The sequence below is a fragment of the Neophocaena asiaeorientalis genome, unplaced genomic scaffold, assembly GCF_003031525.2.
Source record: "Neophocaena asiaeorientalis asiaeorientalis breed wild unplaced genomic scaffold, Neophocaena_asiaeorientalis_V1.1 scaffold623, whole genome shotgun sequence".
Classification (NCBI taxonomy): Eukaryota; Metazoa; Chordata; class Mammalia; order Artiodactyla; family Phocoenidae; genus Neophocaena; species Neophocaena asiaeorientalis.
Window position 1 is genome coordinate 710,381 of NW_020172294.1, and position 6,551 is coordinate 716,931.

The 6,551-nt window shown below is 36.8% G+C and overlaps 1 pseudogene; it reads left to right on the forward strand.

Moving 5' to 3' along the window:
* The first annotated feature begins 822 nt into the window (after window positions 1-822).
* On the forward strand, window positions 823-6,325 carry LOC112414035 (60S ribosomal protein L7-like 1; annotated as a pseudogene).
* Window positions 6,326-6,551: the final 226 nt, after the last annotated feature.

A 6,551-nucleotide genomic window follows, 5' to 3' on the forward strand; every position in this document is an offset into this window, starting at 1 on the left:
TTTTTCTCTTTCTGACTTACTTCACTCTGTATGACAGTCTCTAGATGTCTCTAAGGAGACAAAACCCTGTACTCTGAAAACTATAAGATGCTGATGAAAGAAAACGAAGACTACACAAGCAGATGGAAAGATATATCATGTTCTTGGATTGGAAGAATCAATATTGTCAAAATAACTGTACTACTCAATGCAATCTACAGATTCAATGAAATCCCTATCAAGTTACCAATGGCATTTTTCACAGAACTAGAGCAAAAAACTTAAAATTTGTATGGAAACACAAAAGACCCCGAATAGCCAAAGTAATCTTGAGAAAGAAAAACGGAGCTGGAGGAATCAGGCTCCCTGACTTCAGAACATACTACAAAGTTATAGTCATCAAAACAGTATGGTACTGGCACAAAAATATAGATCAATGGAAGAGGATAGAGAGCCCAGAAAGAAACCCGCACACCTATGGTCAATTAATCTACAGCAAAGGAGGTAAGATGAAGCAATGGAGGAAAGACAGTCTCAGTAAATGGTGCTGGCAAAACTGGACAGTTACAAGTAAAAAAATGAAATTAGAACACTCTCTAACACCATACACAAAAATAAACTCCAAATGGATTAAAGACCTAAGTGTAAGACAGGACAATATAAAACTCTTAGAGGAAAACATAGGCAGAACACTCTCTGAATAAATTGCAGCAATATCTTTTTCCATCCGTCTTCCAGAGTAATGGAAATAAAAACAATAATAAACAAATGAGACCTAATTAAACTCAAAAGCTTTTTCACAGCAAAGGAAACCATAAACAAGATGAAAAGACAACCTGCAGAATGGGAGAAAATATTTGCAAACAACGAGACCTACAACAGGTTAGTCTCCAAAATTTACAAACAGCTCATGCATCTTAATATAAAAACAAACAACCCAATCAAAAAATGAGCAGAAGACCTAAATAGACATTTCTCCAAAGAAGACATACAGATGGCCAAGAGGCACATGAAAAGATGTTCAGCATTGATAATTTAAACAAATGCAAATCAAAACTGCAATGAGAAATCACCCCACACCAGTCAGAATTGCTAACGTCAAAAAACCCAGAAACAATAAATGCTGGAGAGTGCTGGAGAGAGGGAGCCCTGCTGGTGGGAATGTAAATTGGTATATCCACTGTGGAGAACAGTATGGAGGTTCCATAAAAAACTAAAAATGGAGTTATCATATGATCCTGCAATCCCACTCCTGGGCATATATCTGGAGAAGAACATGGTCCAAAAGGATACATGCACCTCAGTGTTCATTGCAGCACTGTTTATAATAGCCAAGACATGGAAGCAACCTAAATGTCCATCAACAGATGAATGAATAAAGAAGATGTGACACATGTATACAATGGAATATTACTCAACCATTAAAAAGAATGAAATAATGCCATTTGCAGCAACATGGATGAACCTAGAGATTGTCATAATGAGTGAAGTAGGTCAGACAAAGACAAATATCATATGATATCACTTATATGTGGAATCTAAAAAAAATGATACAAATGAACTTATTTACAAAACAGAAACAGACTCTCAGAGTTAGAGAAGGAACTTATGGTTTCCAGAGGGGGGTGGTGGGAGGGATAGTTAGGGAGTTTGGGATTGATCGATTGTTAAAATGGATAACCGGGCTTCCCTGGTGGTGCAGTAGTTAAGAATCTGCCTGCCAATGCAGATTGGGGACACAGGTTTGAGCCCTGGTCCAGGAAGCATGCCGCGAAGCAACTAAGCCCATGCACCACAACTACTGAGCCTATGTTCTAGAGCCCGCAAGCCACAACTACTGAAGCCCTCATGCCTAGAGCCCATGCTCCACAACAAGAGAAGCCACTGCAACGTGAAGCCCGTGCACCGCAATGAAGAGTAGCCCCTGCTTGCCACAACTAGAGAAAGCCTGTGCACAGTAACAAAGACTCAACTCAGCCAAATAAATTTTTAAAAAATAAATGGATAACCAACTGGGACCTACTGTACAGCACAGGGAACTCTGCTCAATATTATGTAACTACCTAAATGGGAAAAGAATTTGAGAAAGAATAGATACATGTATACGTATAACTGAATCACTTTGCTGTACACCTGGAACTAACACACATTGTTAATAAACTATACTGCAATATAAAATAAAAAGTTAAAATAAAATAAAATTTATATGGAACCACAAAACTCCCTGGATTCCCAAAGCAATCCTGAGAAAAAAGAAGAAAGCTGGAGGCATAACACTTCCAGACTTCAGATAATCCTATACAGTAATCAAAACAGCATGGTATTGGCACAAAAACAGACATATGGACCAATGGAAGAGAATAGAGTCCAGAAATAAACCTACACACCTACAGTCAATTAATTTACAACAAAGGAGGCAAGAATATACATGAAGAAAAGACAGTCTCTTCAGCAGGTGGTTTTGGGAAAAATGGACAGCCACATATAAAACAATGACATTAGAACATTCCTTCACACCATATACAAAAACTCAAAGTGGTTTAAAGACCTAAATGTAAAACCTGAAACCATAAAACTCCTAGAAGAGAAGATTTGCAGAACACACTTAGATAAAGTCATAACAATATTTTCTTGGATCATTCTCCTAAGGCAAAAGAAATAAAAGCAAAAAACACCCCAACTGGGACCTACTTAAACTTAAAAGCTTTCACACAACAAAAGAAACCATCAACAAAACAGAAAGACAACCTATAGAATGGGAGAAAATATTTGCAAATGGTATGAAGAATAGGGGTAATAATCAAAATATGTAATCAGCACATACAGCTCAATATCAAAAAAAAAACAATCCAATTTAAAAATGGGCAGAAGACCTGAATAGACATTTTTCCAAAGAAGACATACAGATGGCTAACTGGCACATGAAAAGATGTTCAGCATTGCTAGTCATTAGAGAAATACAAATCAAAATTATGAGATATTACCTCACATCTGTCAGAATATCATCAAAAAGTCTACAAGTAACAAACATTGACAAGGATGTGGAGAAAAGGGAACCCTCATACACTGTTGGTGGGAGTGTAAATTCGTGCAGCAAATGTGGAAAACAGTATGGAGCTTCCTCAAAAAACTAAAAATAAAACTATTATATGATCCAGCAATTCCACTGCTGGGTATATATCCAAAGAAAATACAAATCAAAAAGCTATATTAACCTCAATGTTTATAGCAACATTATGTACAATTGCCAAAATATTGAAGCAATCTAAGTATCCATCAACAGATGAATGGATAAAGAAGATGCAGTATGTATATATACAATGGAATATTACTCAGCTGTAAAAAAGAATGAAATTCTGCCATTTGCAACAATGTGAATGGACCTAGAGAATATTATGCTTAGTGAAAAAGTCAGACAAAGACAAATACTCTATGTTATCACAGAGTATCTAAAAGCTAAAACAAATGAATGTATATAATAAAACAGAAACAGTCCTACAGATATAGAGAACAAGCTAGTGGTTACCAGTGGAGAGTGGGAAAAGGGGAGGGACAAGATAGGAATAAGGGATTAAGAGATACAAACTACTATGAATAAAATAGATAAGCAACAAGGATATTGTACAGCACAGGGAAATATAGTCATTGTTTTGTAATAACGTTAAATGGAGTATAATCTTTAAAAATAATGAAAATAATATAATATTGTAAATCAACTATACTTCAATAAAAAAGAGACAAATTGGAACATATTAGGCTATCAATTATTGGTGTCAATTTTAATTTTTATTATAGTTATTTTGATATCAAATATCATTTTCATTATTTCCTTTATACTTTCTATTTGATTTTCATTGAGTTCTAGTGACAGTTTCATAATGGAGTATGTAAATTAAATTAAAATATACTCCTTTGCTTATTCTCTTTTAGGAGTTTTGCATGGCTTGGAAACAGGAATCAGAATTTACAAAGAGAGACAGAGCTGCCAGAGTCATTCAGAAGGCCTGGAAAAGTTTCCTTGTGAGTTTATTTTGGTTTTTTGCAGCTTTATTGAGATGTAATTGATACATCATATAGTTCACCTGTTTAAAGTATACAATTCAGGGACTTCCTTGGCGGTCCAGTGGTTAAGACTTTGCCTTCCAATGCAGGGGGTGCGGGTTTGATCCCTGGTTGGGGAACTAAGATCCCACGTGCCTTGTGGCCAAAAAACCAAAACGTGGAACAGAAGCAATATTGTAACAAATTCAATAAAGACTTTAAAAAATAATAAAGTATACAATTCAATAGCTTTTAGTATATTAAAGAGTTGTATACCACCCTTTGCTTTATAAGTAGACATTTTTTTAAGTTTCAAAAAATTAGCATTAATTAATTATCTTATTAACCTCACTAATATTTATTGAGTTTCTGATCTGGGCCAGGCACTTTGATAATGGCTACTATGAGCAAAAGTATCACTAATTGGCTTATTTGGCTTTCACCTCTAAAAATTTTATATCTTGACTCTGGAATCAGGTTTGTGAGCAAGTGTTAGGGATACATTCACTCATTTAATATTTATTCAGTACCTACTCTTGAGGACGTAAAGTATATCTGGATTAATGTAGTAGTTTTCACCATGCTCTAGTCTGAGTAGAATTAGTCTCCTTATCCAATAAGGAATATTCCAATTTGATCTACTGGGTTAGGTGAGAGCCAAGAGGTGAAATGACTTCTCTCTTTTCTCTAGGATAGCATCAACACTCTGTGTGTGAAGTGGTATGGCTCTCTTTCTAGCACACAAAAGTACCTTTATACCAGTTAATGATGTCTTGAAAAATAATTTCCATTATTTGCCTATGCTGGGGCACAACTATTGATTTCCAAAGCTAAAAAACAAGAATTTCCTTTAAAATCTACTATTCCTTTGTTGGTCTCTAACAGCATACTTGTCATCTAGGCTTAAGCTTTTCTGTCATTTGTAATTCTTCTGTCCCACATTCAAATCCAATCAGCCACATACCTTTGAACACCTGTTATGTTCCTGACACTGTGCTAGGCATTTTACAATACATCCTTGTGTTTAAGGAGCTTCAGTAGAGAAGCCATGTACATAAACAAACGTGTGTGTGTGTATTTTAACAAGATGGTAGACTGAACACACATTTTCACTTTCTATCCTTCTAGAACCCAACTGAAGTGACAATGTATAGAAAGTTAACCCATAACAGAGAGAAGGGAGTTCATGAGCAAATAGGAAATTTTATCTCATACCAAAAATAAATGGTAGTATCCTGTTGGACATATCTATGTAGAAGACTTGCCTATACATACCTTAAAGGGGCACTAGTGAGATAGCTCGTTTGTCATTGGAACCCTAGAAAGGACGTCAATTAGGATTTAGCAATTTAAAAAGGCTAAAAGGAGAATGACTATAGACAATAGGGTTAATTGAAGGTTTGTACATGGAAGAGCTGTGCCAGTTGTCTCCACTGTCACTTCAAGACCCAAAGCTATAGGCAGGTGGATATTTATCATTAGTCAAAAATCTACTGGTAGATGGATATTTACCATTGTGCATAAGAGAAACAAACCCAGAGTAGCCCACAGCTTTGGAAAGGTGGCAGAGGTAGAGCCAATAAAAAAGGTCCCTTTGGTTCCAGAAAATCTCCTGAAAAAGAGGAAGGCTTATCAGGCCCTCAAAGCCACCCAGGCAAAGCAGGTGCTTTTGCAAAGGAAGGAGCAGAGGAAAGGAGAAAAACTCAAGTTTAAGCAACTAGAATGGTTCCTACATGAGTCCTGGCGGCAACTATGTGACAGGGTGCGACTCAGACAACGAGAAGTGAAACCTCGTGGCTTGGAAGTGCCAGATAAACACTCCTTAGCCTTTGTTGTACACATCCAAATGATTAATGGGGTGAGTTTACTGGTGCAGAGGACCATTGCAAGACTTGGCCTGAATAAGATTTTCAGTGATGTCTTTATGAAAGTAACCCCTTAAACCATAAAAGCACTTCATATAGTGGAAACTTATGTGACCTGGGGATTTGCAAATCTGAAGTCTGTTCAGGAACTCATCTTTAAATGTGGACAAGCCAAGGTCAAGAATAAAATCATCACACTGACAGACAACACAGTGATTGGGGAGCACCTGGGGAAGTTTGGTGTCGTTTGCTTGGAAGACCTCATTCATGGAGTTGCCTTCCCAGGGAAGGATTTTCAGGTGATGGCAGGGTTCTTATGCCCTTTGCAACTCTAAGTAGCCTATTGTGCTACCAAGAATAGAGGGGGCTTCCTCAAGGAAGTGGGCTCACCTGGTTATCAAGGTGAATGCATCAATTGACTCATCTGGCAGCTGAACTAAACCCAGAATATCTGAAAGCACAGTGCATTGGAAGCATGTGTTTTTGTTTTATGGAATTGTTACCCATTATCTTCAAGGAAGATTATTTTCTGCTTTATCTTCAGAAACTGGAGGTAAAAGGTCAGGAAAAAGATGATGATGTTCACAGCAGGCAGTTTTCATCCCACCTCAGTTCCAAGGAAAATTTCCTGTGTGTTTTCTGTGATGACCACCATCCACCACTGAA